At 43.8% G+C, this 11,043-nt stretch overlaps 1 long non-coding RNA gene across 2 annotated transcripts in view; it reads left to right on the forward strand.

The window, feature by feature from the left end:
* The window catches only part of LOC141809968 (uncharacterized), a 231,588-nt gene that overhangs the window by 143,149 nt on the left and 77,396 nt on the right, over positions 1-11,043 (forward strand). The gene's annotated exons all lie outside the window — the stretch shown is intronic.

The following is an 11,043-nucleotide window of genomic DNA, read 5'->3' on the forward strand; positions in this document are numbered from 1 at the left end:
TGAGCCCAGCAGGATGCAGACTCTGTCTTTTTAACAACCTGCCTCTGGTGAACATTTAGCTGCTCACAAAAAAAAATCCATCCAGTAATAGGGGGAGAGGCTGCAAAATAAAGCTTCTCACTTCAGAGATTTGTTTCCTCTTCCCTGAATATGGAGGAAAATATGACAGCGAAGAGACGGCAAATGAAGACTGATGGAGGCGACGGGCGCTCTCTGCAGCTGAGTCTGCATATCGACGCGTTCGTGATGAACTCGGAGCGTTGCAGGAGCGTTGATAACGATGCAAACCCAACACTCTCTCATGACAAGCCTGGGGAGGGAGGAGAAGATGGCACAGTAGGCGTGAGTGCACCCCCAAAACAAAGATAATGAGACCAAACATGGCCGCCAACGACGTCTTCGCCTTATCGAGGAAGCAGCCCTGCAGCCCTCAGTACTGGACCGTCAGCAGAAACAAACCTGTGAGTGTGTGTGTGTGTGTGTTGATGTGTGTGTTGGGGCTAGTTGGTTGGGAACTTAGGGGCTATAGAGGGAGCTCAAGGGAGATGGAGTGCTGCCAGGAGGAAGGAAAGGAGGATGTGTTGGGAGAGATAGAAGCAACACCAGAGCCAAAAAATCCATCAGGCTGCAGTTTTTGAAGGACAGTTTGCCAATGAGAGTCTCATCCTCATCCCATTAGCCCCTGAGCTGATCCCGGGCCCGGCCTCAGCAGGAGCCGGCTCCTCCTCCACCTCATGAGATCACGCCGCTCATAGTTGAAGGTTATAAAAAGAAATAAAAAACAACAGACAGGCTGAGAACACGGCGGTGAGAGACAGTGATGGAGAGGTGGAAAAGCTAACCTTTACCAGCTCTTGTTTCATGTCTTCGTCTTCCTCCTCTTCCATTCTCACGTTCATCACCTGATGTGAGCGCGGAGCCGAACACCTTTTCTCTCCTCTGAAGAGTTTGGCATAAACACTTCTCAGTTACATGAAAAGAGGAGAAACTGTAACATTTCACACCTCCTTCGCTCCCTCCTGGTTCACTCGCACACACATGCCAACACACTCCTCGCGCACACAAACGCACATCCACACCTGATCGTCTTCTAAGGGAGTGAATAATTACTTTGCCAAAGGGCACAACTGTGATCCCTGGCTGGTATTTAAAGCCTTGTCACTGAATTTAAATTACCCCTCCTCTCCGTCGCTGCCTTAGTTAAGTGGAAATGTCCTTTTTTTCTCGGGCTAATACAGAGATCACAGCCTTAATGTCTCCATCACGGCCTCCAGCTAAATCTGCCACATTGCATGACACACGCGCAGCTTGAGTTTCCACTTTGACGTGTCCAAACTCTCTGTTATTGTGTTACAAGCTGCAGCAAAGTGTAAAAACTCTGCTTCAACTTCTTTTATTCCCTGTGAATTATAGAAGTAACATATTTTGCAGGCAGAGGAAGGGGTGAGCTAACTTTAGGGAGGTGTGTGTGAAATCCTGCCCTTCTAATTATTCTTTTCAGTTATTCTATCCTCTTCCCACCGTGTTGTAGCCCTGGGCCATCTGTGCTTTCTTCTTGCAACAAGCTCTCACAGCCTCCACGTCCTCCCCGCTGCTTCCCCAACCCCTACTTCACTGCACTATAATTTCCCTCTGCCGAGCATGTGTGCCCTGCGCCGCGTGTCCAGCCTGAGCAGAAAGACAGTGACTGGCAGAGAGAGGCTGCGCCGCCTCATCAGGAAAGACGCAGCAGGGAGGCGAAGAGCCTGATCCCATATTTGTCCGTGTTTGTCTCTCATGACGCTCTGCTGCGGAGACTCGGCCCACCTGCTCGTCCACTCCACAGGCCGGAGAGACTATTGGGATGCTGGTGCATGAAACCACTTAAGTGTGTGTTTTTCTGTGCAGGCAGCGAGCGTGTGTGTACATTTGTACTTGGAGCATGACCGTGACAGAGCTGACACACGAGCGAGACTATCAAAGAACATGAAGTGTGTTTGATTTCAGGGAGAGCAGAGGGGGTGGTTTGATGATAGATTGCATTTGGATGGAGTTGGTAACCAGGTAACAAAAGCTCTAATCCCTCTTGATAAGATCTGCAGACCTGAGGAAACAATCTGCAGACTGCTGGATGAGCATGTGTCTTGGAGTGTATACAGTTTTTCTGTGAATATGATGTTTTAGTTCAGGTGAAAATACTTCAAATCCACGTTTAGGTTCTGCATCCATTAATGCTCACACAAAAAAAATGCAGCTAAGTGTTTTGAGTGCCCAGCATCCAAAGTGCACCCTCTGATTTAGCTGATTCTATTACCTCAACAGAACTGACCAATCAAATTCAAGAAGGGGCGGGACTTAGATATGAACTGCCAATAACAATCACAGAAAAAGAGACTTTAACCGCTTTTATTTAAAGGAATAATTCTCTAAACTAGGGCTGCTTCTGATGCTACAGAATTATTTCTTTTTGTTTCAAAACATTTTTATGCCTTTTACCATTATACAGTTTTGAAGCGTATGTACCCCTGTCCCAGGTGCCGCGCATTGGAGGCTATGAGCAACTCTGAGAGAATCTGCGTGGAGCCAGGTGAAAAAATAAGTTTTGTTTTCTCTCGAGAGTCTAAACCAGGGGTCTGCAACCTTTAGCCTACTATGAAATGAACCATTTTGCCTCCTCTTCACGCAAAGAAATGTGGTCTGGAGCCAAAAAACACAGGTTGTTAAGTTTTATTCTTTGTTATTACATGCTATACTCAAAGAAAACCCCAAACAGAAGTGTAGTGTGTCGGCCTATTTGAGTCTTTTCCAGCTTTGTGTAAAATTAATAAAATAAAAACAAGCCATCTTTAAAAAATAAGAATATACAGCCACAGTTTAGCAGCTTTGTAAAAACTAAACATTAATTTGGAATATTTGTGACTAAAGTCAGGGCTGTAAGATGCAACTTTGATCTCAATTTTCCACAACAGTTTTAAAATCGGCACTTTGGTTCCTCTTCAGTTTGGTACTTTTTAAGGTTAGTGCTTGTTCTAAAAATGTCTTTAACTTCACATTTTTGTTGTTGGCTAATTTTTTTTTTTTGGCACATATCACATGCATATTTTAAATGACAAATAAGTTAGTTAAAATAGATTACACCATGAACTCCAAAAAACTGTGCAACCAAAAAAACAAAAACAAAACAAAACAAAAAAAGTATATATATATATATATATATATATATATATATATATATATATATATATATATATATATATATATATATATATATATATATACTCACACATAGAGATTTATCTTAATGATTTTCTTTGTCAAGGCTTAGGGATGGGACTAAATTACCTTTGTGACCTACTCCATGAATACACTCCCTCCCGCACCCTCAGCTCAACCATGGCTGGACTACTCACAATCCCCACTTCACGCCTCACAACCGTAGGTGCCCGAGCCTTCAGCTGCTCAGCACCCAGACTCTGGAACTCCCTCCTCCCAAACATACGACAGTCAGACTCTATAAACCTGTTTAAATCTCAACTCAAAACTCATCTGTTTAAACTGGCCTACCCACTTTAATTGAACATTGCACCTCACTTTCTTTTATTCTGATGATTTGTTTTAATGATGTTTTACAATGTTGTTTTAATCTTTTGTTGTAAGGTGGCCTTGGGTGTCATGAAAGGCGCCCTCAAATAAAATGTATTATTATTATTATTATTATTATTAAATTAGGTACTTTAATAGGTACCGACCGAATTCAGTCAAAAGTACCGGGTACCGATTCACGTAAAATCAAAAGGGACCATGTTTAGGTACCTAAATGCATCCTTGTGACAGTGACGGACTGGATGAGTAGGCAACTTTCCATGCTGGACATGAAATGAAGTGAAATGAAAAATACTTTATTTATCTCAAAGGGACATTCAGGAACACATGAACACAGCATTGCACGTTTATTTAATGAAAAAATAACTGTGTTGAATTGAAAAAAATGAGACTTTATTATTAAACAAATTGATATTTTTTACCACATAAAAGTCCCAAAAATTGGTACTGTTGAGTACCGATGCCAATTGCCAGGTAGCGGGCATCAGTACTGTATCGTTTCAATAGGGAAAGGTATCTATCCCTACCAAGGCTGCAGGGAGCCACTACGTGGAGGCTAAAGAGCTGCTGGTTGCAGACCCCTGGTCTAAACCCTTCTGGGCTCCTCTTCCCAACGTGTTTTACTAGTCTCGAAAAAACAATGCAAAAATGGCCGCTGTCATTCAATGTTAAATGTGACGTTTTTGACCTCAAGCTAATGAAAAAGAAACTTTTTAGAAAAAGAGAGACTTGAACACAACAGCCCAATAAAATCTTCATATCACCACAGCATACTCATATTAGAAACATTTTGACAGCTCATCTAGAATGACAAGGGAGACCAAGTTTTTGATCTGTACTGCAGCCAGCCACCAGGGGGAGCAGTTTTCGTGGCGACCTCACTTTGAGCTGAGCGAGATGACGTCCATTTTTTTTTTTTACAGTCACTGGTCACCACTAAGAAAAGTGAGATTGCTGTGTGACAACTTTCATAACTGATCAACTTGAAGCTCCAGCTGTGAAATTGAGGTCGTAGGTGTAAAAAGCAGCGCTAATGGACACAGGCCCTTGCACCACAACAAGTCACCAGCACCTGTGAATCCCTGACTGATGAGATTTCAGAAGGCTTCATAAGCTGACCTCACACACACACACACACACACACACACACAGACACACACACTCTCAAAATAAGATGAGATCTGAGGGCGCAGAAGTCATTGAAATCCAGAAACTCTTCACCAAAATAGATTAAAAACAGAATTACACCTCGGAGATTATCCTGATTGCATGGTTAACAGATTTTAGGAGGAACCTGTATCGCATTAGTTCCGGATGACTGATGAAATCAGGTTTTTAATAGGACCTCGGTATCACTCTTTTATTTTTCTGTCTTTCATTTTGAATCTCATCAAACTGGTACACCTAATCCTGCTCCCTGATTTTCAAAGAGTAAAGAAATGAGAGGATGAAGCTTTCCACTTTGTCAACACTGATAGCGAGAAGCGGTGATGTCGTGGGGTGCAATATGCAACCACGAGACGTCGCGCTGTAACACGTCGCGTAAAGAAACCGCTCGTAACTGATGCAAAGTCTTCATTGGAAACAAAGTGTGAACGAGCAGTCTGTCTTTGCTCACTCTCCTTGTCTCTTGTTTTCTCAGACACACGTTTTCATACCTCAAGGTTATTTTTCCGAGTGTCTATTTATCATTTTAAGCTTCACACGCCTTCTCCCGCCTCCTCGTGCCATGACTAGTTATTTTCTCAATTGACTATCGTCCAGCTTCCCATTACTCATACTGCAATGCCCTTTCCTCTCCGAGAAGTTCACACTCTCAAATTGTTTTTCTTTTCCTGGACAACAAAAATTATTCTGTGCTTCTTGTAAACCCTTATGTGTGTTATCGATGATTGCTGCCTGCAGTTTCCGCCCCCTGGACACGCGTTTGTGCGCGTTTGACCTCCTCGCCGCACTCACAGATTTCATATTAACCTCAATCCAGCTTTTTTCCAAATTAGATTTCTATTCTTCTCTCTCCGTGTTGACTTATTTGCCTCCCTTTCATCATCTCCGGCAAGGTTATCCCCGGGCAGGCTGTGCTTTTACAGGAACAAGGGGCATGAAAGGTGGGGGCTGGCTTTGCCTGCAGCCACGCCGTAATCGATCTTATTTAAAGGCATGTTGTTAGCTGAATGTTTGCACCCATCCCCTCGTTAACAGTTGTCTGGGATTTAATTAAGAAGTAGAATGAATTTAATGTCAGTTACATCCTTAAATGAACAGGGAGCAGGGAGACGAACAACAAAGAGAACTGAAGATGGAGCGAGGAGGGGGGAGAAGAGAGGAGGCTAATTAGGGAATCGAGTTGTGTTCAAGCATCATTTCCAGTTGAAACATTTCCTTCCTCTTCTCTCTTTCAACCCCATTTTTCTCTCTGCTTTTCCCCCTCCTTTTCCTTCTGTTTCTTCTCTCGCTGCATGTATATCAGCCGGAGCCCTCGGCAGGAAAAAAAAGAAGCTCAAAAACTGTCACATCTTTCTTTGCCGTCGGCGTGCACAGTATGGGTATGCAAATACAGGAGTAAAAAAAAAAAAAAAAGAGTCTTGCGCATTGTTGACACTCTTCCTACACAAAAGCACAACTGGATAGAAGATTTGAGTCCATATCTTTGCGACTGAAGTGGATTCAGTACTTTTTTCTGGTACTTTATTGATTTTTTGAATGTTGAAAACCACAGTAAATGCCATCATATCATCCATACAGTATATCATCCACATGACATAGAGAAACGAAACCCATGAGGAACAGAAAGATAAAACAGACGACCTCCACTGCATGACCCACAGTTAAATACGACTTTACTCAGATCTGAGGACTCTTAGCTTTATATATTTATATATATATGTATATTTATCTTTTTGACAGTCCAGTTTTTTACTATTCTTTGCTGAGTGGACCAGAGTTGTCTTGCAGTCTATAAGGCCTGGTATCCACAAGTCTGTTGGCACTGGATGGGTCAACAGTAAGGCTGCTACTGTAGCAACACAGTCCACAGTCCCACAGCAACATGACCCCCTCGTAAACACAGTCCAGCAGCCTTGCTTTAAGTCGCCCTGGAGAGGCGGGGAGGGTGGAGTCTCAGTGAGAGTATTGCTGTAAATCTGCGAGGATCGGTGAGGAAGAGGGGCTCCTTCCAGACGTGTAGCACACCGTGTGTCCTTGTTTCTACATGAGTTCACTGCTTCAACATGTGTGAGTATCCAGCGTCTCCCCGGTCGCCCTGCGTGATGAGGGGAGGACGGCGTCGGTGGAGGGGTGGAAGGAGCAGAATCGGGGTTACTGGGGCGTAGCTGTGTCGGGCACTCGGTTGGCATGCTCTCGAGGAGATCTCATGTCCTCGCAATCCAGGGGCTTATGTAAGACGCTTTGAACATGAGAGAGGAAAATACCGAAAGCGCACATCTGAAGACTGTGTGTGCACACGCATTTGTTTGATGGGATCTAGTTAGAAAGAGGAAAAGATAGACAGAGGAGAGGGGAGTTCTCAGTGCTCGGCATTAAGCTCGCCGAGATTAGGCAGCTCAGATCAGAGCTGTGAGCAGGAGGGCAGGCGGGGCGGGGATGAGGAAGTACCAACAGCAGGGTTCAGTGCCAGGGTACGGGAGGTGGAGAGGGTATGAGGGCCGGGGAGCAGGGTCACACACAGTCAGAGAGAGGACACACAGGGGGGCGTGGGTGAGGAACTGTTAGATGGAGGTGGAGGATGAGATAGTGGTTGGTTTCTGCAGAGGCCAAATGATGGTGGTCGGAAAGATGACACTTTGGGGCCGTTTACATGACAACAGTGTTTTGGTGAAACGCAAAAGTATTGTTGCCTTTTGGCCTTGTGTTTACACAGAAGCAGCATTTTAGCCAGCCAGAAAGGTGAACTTTTGAAAACCAGATGAGATTTTTCTGAAAGCTGCCGACACCGTTGCCATTGTTACAATTGTCGCGGACTACCGTGTTGTGCTTGTGCTGCTCAGTCTGCTGTAACTGCTGACTGTCTTTTAACAAAATGAGCATCTGTTGCTCCACTTTTGCACTTAGCAGTCACCAATACACCAGATGATCGGCCCAACTCTACCTCAATGGAGATCTACCCAAAACAGCTTCTGGACAAGAAAGTTATGGCGCCACCTACAGGCCTGGCATGCTTACTACAGCGTTTTAAGTCCCTCAGTGTTTCCGTGTCAATGCACTTTTTTTTTTCACTGTGTTTGAGCTTTTTCGGATGAAACTTTGTTGTGTAAACGGGGCCTTAGCTACAGGCTAAGAGGCTAACCTTTGACCTCGACTCAAGTCATGTGACAGACTCGAGTCAGATTTGAGGTACAATTATGTTGACTTTGGACTTGACAATATCATCAAAGACTTGCAACTCGACTTGGACTTTGACATCAATGACTTGGGACTTGACTCTGACTTTAGGCTAATGACTTGAAATTCTTTTGTTTTTCAAGAGTGTGCAGAATAAAATGTGCCCTCATTCAAAGTATCCATGACAGTAATTCTGTCGTTTCAGGACAACAAATTTTCCCACAGATTTTGCCTCATTGAATGCATCTATTAACATCCAATCAGGTTTGAGAACAAACAATGAAGGAGTGGATTACGTTTCTATGAGTGCCAGAGTGATAAAGAGTGGCACTTACCCACACTGGGATACTACCGAGGATGATTTCACTCGCGTTCTTAAATTATGAGGTTGCAGAGGTTTGGACTTAAGTCATGTGACCTAGACTCGAGCCAGACTTGAGTCACAATTTTAAAGACTTAAGACTTGACAATGTCATCACAGACTTGCAACTTGACTGGACTTTGACATCAATGACTTGGGTCTTGACTCAGACTTGCACGTCTTTCCTTGAGACTTGACTCCCAATTTGGGGTTCAAGACTTGAGACTTACTTGAGACTTGCAAAGCAATGACTTTACACCCCTAGTTGTGCAAAATCTTCAGTAATAACTATATTTAAGATCCCGAAACCTGAAGTTATATGAATAAACAGTATGCACCCAAGCTGTAAACATGCTCATTGAACCTTAAAGTAGCTTCCTTGGCTTTGCAGCCTGCCTCAAGTGGACACTCGAGGAACTGCAGCAGTTTTGCACATCAGCATTTTTCAACACTTCTAAATCCCTGCCTGATGTATATGTAAGTAAATCTTCGATACATCAGGGTTCAGTCGAGGGCGTCGTGATTGAACACTCAGCTGAGCTCTAAATATAGCCTCTATTGACTCCACAACCAAGATGGCGTCGAACTAAACATCAAGAATGAGACTTCAAAGAGATCTCACTGTAATGGTCGATGTCACCGGGCTACGCCCACTTCCTCAACGCCGTCAATGGGAGGAACAAAAGATGAGGCATCACTTCATTCATGCGGGCTGACATGCATTGTACACACAAACATCCATCAGGGGGGAGAAAAGACTGTCAGATGTGTGTCGGGAGCTCGGTTTCAGCCGCTGCCAATCCTCCATCTATACTGCATGTTCCACCGGGACTCTTTATGTGTGCTTTCAAATAAATACTGCATAATCACTTACTGTGATGTGGCAGAAATGAGAGAGTGTCGAGACGGGCTTTCTAAGAGCTGGCACTCTGATTAATGGTTGCCTCTTTGAGAAAATTCCCTCTGATTGATCAACACATGCAAGGAGAGAAGAGGAAGTTATGTTTCTGCGATGTATGTCTGAAACGTGGATGTTTTATTTCATGTTGTTTATCTATTGTTTGCAGCTATTTGTTGTTTAATAAAAGAGTGACTGAGTGACAGATCGACTCAGCTGTATGAGCAGCGTGCATCACTCCTGCAGGTGTTTGTTCTGTCTCTTTCCTGCAGAGCTGCTCGTGCACTACGTCAGGTTGATTTGCTGGCATATGGAGAGGAGCTACCCCCCTCTTTAAGAGTAAATTAAAAACCCAGCTCTGATGCACACCTTTACAGCTCCTTGCTGCTATCTTTAGCCTTAGCAGCAACTCCCCTCTTCCTGCTCCCTCACAGAGCGGCGGAGCCGATGCGTTTATGCCCGGCCTTCTGCTTCCCCCCACAGGAGGACGCGTTCATCCATCTGGGACTTTGCTGCAAGATCCGGTCTCCATCCCTCATATCACATCAAATTAGCATCAAACTGGTTATCTGATGCCGCCGTTTAATGACTTCACACCTGTCTTGCGACTGTTCGTTGTTAATGAACTGAAAAGTCATTGTGTCCTCGTAAGCAGGATGGCGTTAACCTCTCCGCACATGGCCTGCCTAATTCATTGCTCCATTGTGTGCTGCTCTCCACTGATATCGTTTGTGAGAGTAACATGAGATGGGCCAGCAAGTGGCCATTTATCTTAATGAGAGCAGTTAACTCTGGGCTGAGCTTTGGCTGCCTGCTCCACGTTCGGAAAAAACACAACAATCCCTGCGAACATCCTCTTATCCGCTCGCTGTCTTCACTTTTAGGAATACAATTCGCCTTCTCGTTGAAACCTTAATTAGTTCTAAAGGAGATTAAATTATATGTAATTATTATGATAATATTTTCATTTATTCAAGATAACACGGCGCCGTTACTGAACACAGCATTTGTCGGGAGAGAGCAATCTCCCCCACACAGTCAAAGTTATCAAGGCGTGAAATCAGGAATCCTGACGGCAACAAAATGTAATCTTTTTCATACAGAGGGGACAATAGAAGGAGCTGCATACTCTACATCTCCTTCTCCACTTTAATTAAAACAGCTCACTGAATCTCCCCTCTCTCCTTCTCCCACCTCCCCCTCCCTCCCTCTCTTAAGTATGGAGGGCCAATTCTATCTCGAAGCAGAATCTAGTTATTTCCTTCCTCTGAACTTGTCTTAAGCCCTGGACCTAAATCTCTTTTGAGCAATTGCTTTTTCCGGCAAATTGTATTATTTTTTCTCCTCCCCTGATGTAGGTGTGTTTTTTTTCACCGACATACCTGCGAGTTAGGAGCAGTTTACACGACAACAGTTTTAGGATGAATCGCAAAGGTGTCCACTGAGCAAAGAGACGTTTAAAGGACGTCCTTTCAACCTCATTTTTGGATGTTTAATTTGGTCTCCTGAAGGTGCAGACTGTTATTCCAGAAAACTCATTTTTTTTCACGTCCATTTATGGCATCCACAGTACCTCTGTTTAAGATCTCCCAAAAAATTACCAACAAAGAAAATAAAATCTTTGTCCATACCAGATCTCAAACCAGTAGCCCCCCACTTCCAAGGTCAAGTCCAAATGAACTGAGCTAATGCCACATTTTAGTCATTCTTACTGTTTCTATCCTGCTTCTAGTTTCTGTATAAAACTGTAGTCGAGTTTCTGAAGGTGCATACGGTTCCAGTTCATTTTCCTGTAGCTTCATTTGATTTTCTCAGCAGCAGATGGTAACTGTAAATTAGTACAAAGACGTTTTACATTTCC

This window comes from Halichoeres trimaculatus, unplaced genomic scaffold (genome assembly GCF_033239565.1).
Source record: "Halichoeres trimaculatus isolate MK-OKI-2021-1 unplaced genomic scaffold, fHalTri1.1 fHalTri1_scaffold_20, whole genome shotgun sequence".
NCBI classification, from domain to species: Eukaryota; Metazoa; Chordata; class Actinopteri; order Labriformes; family Labridae; genus Halichoeres; species Halichoeres trimaculatus.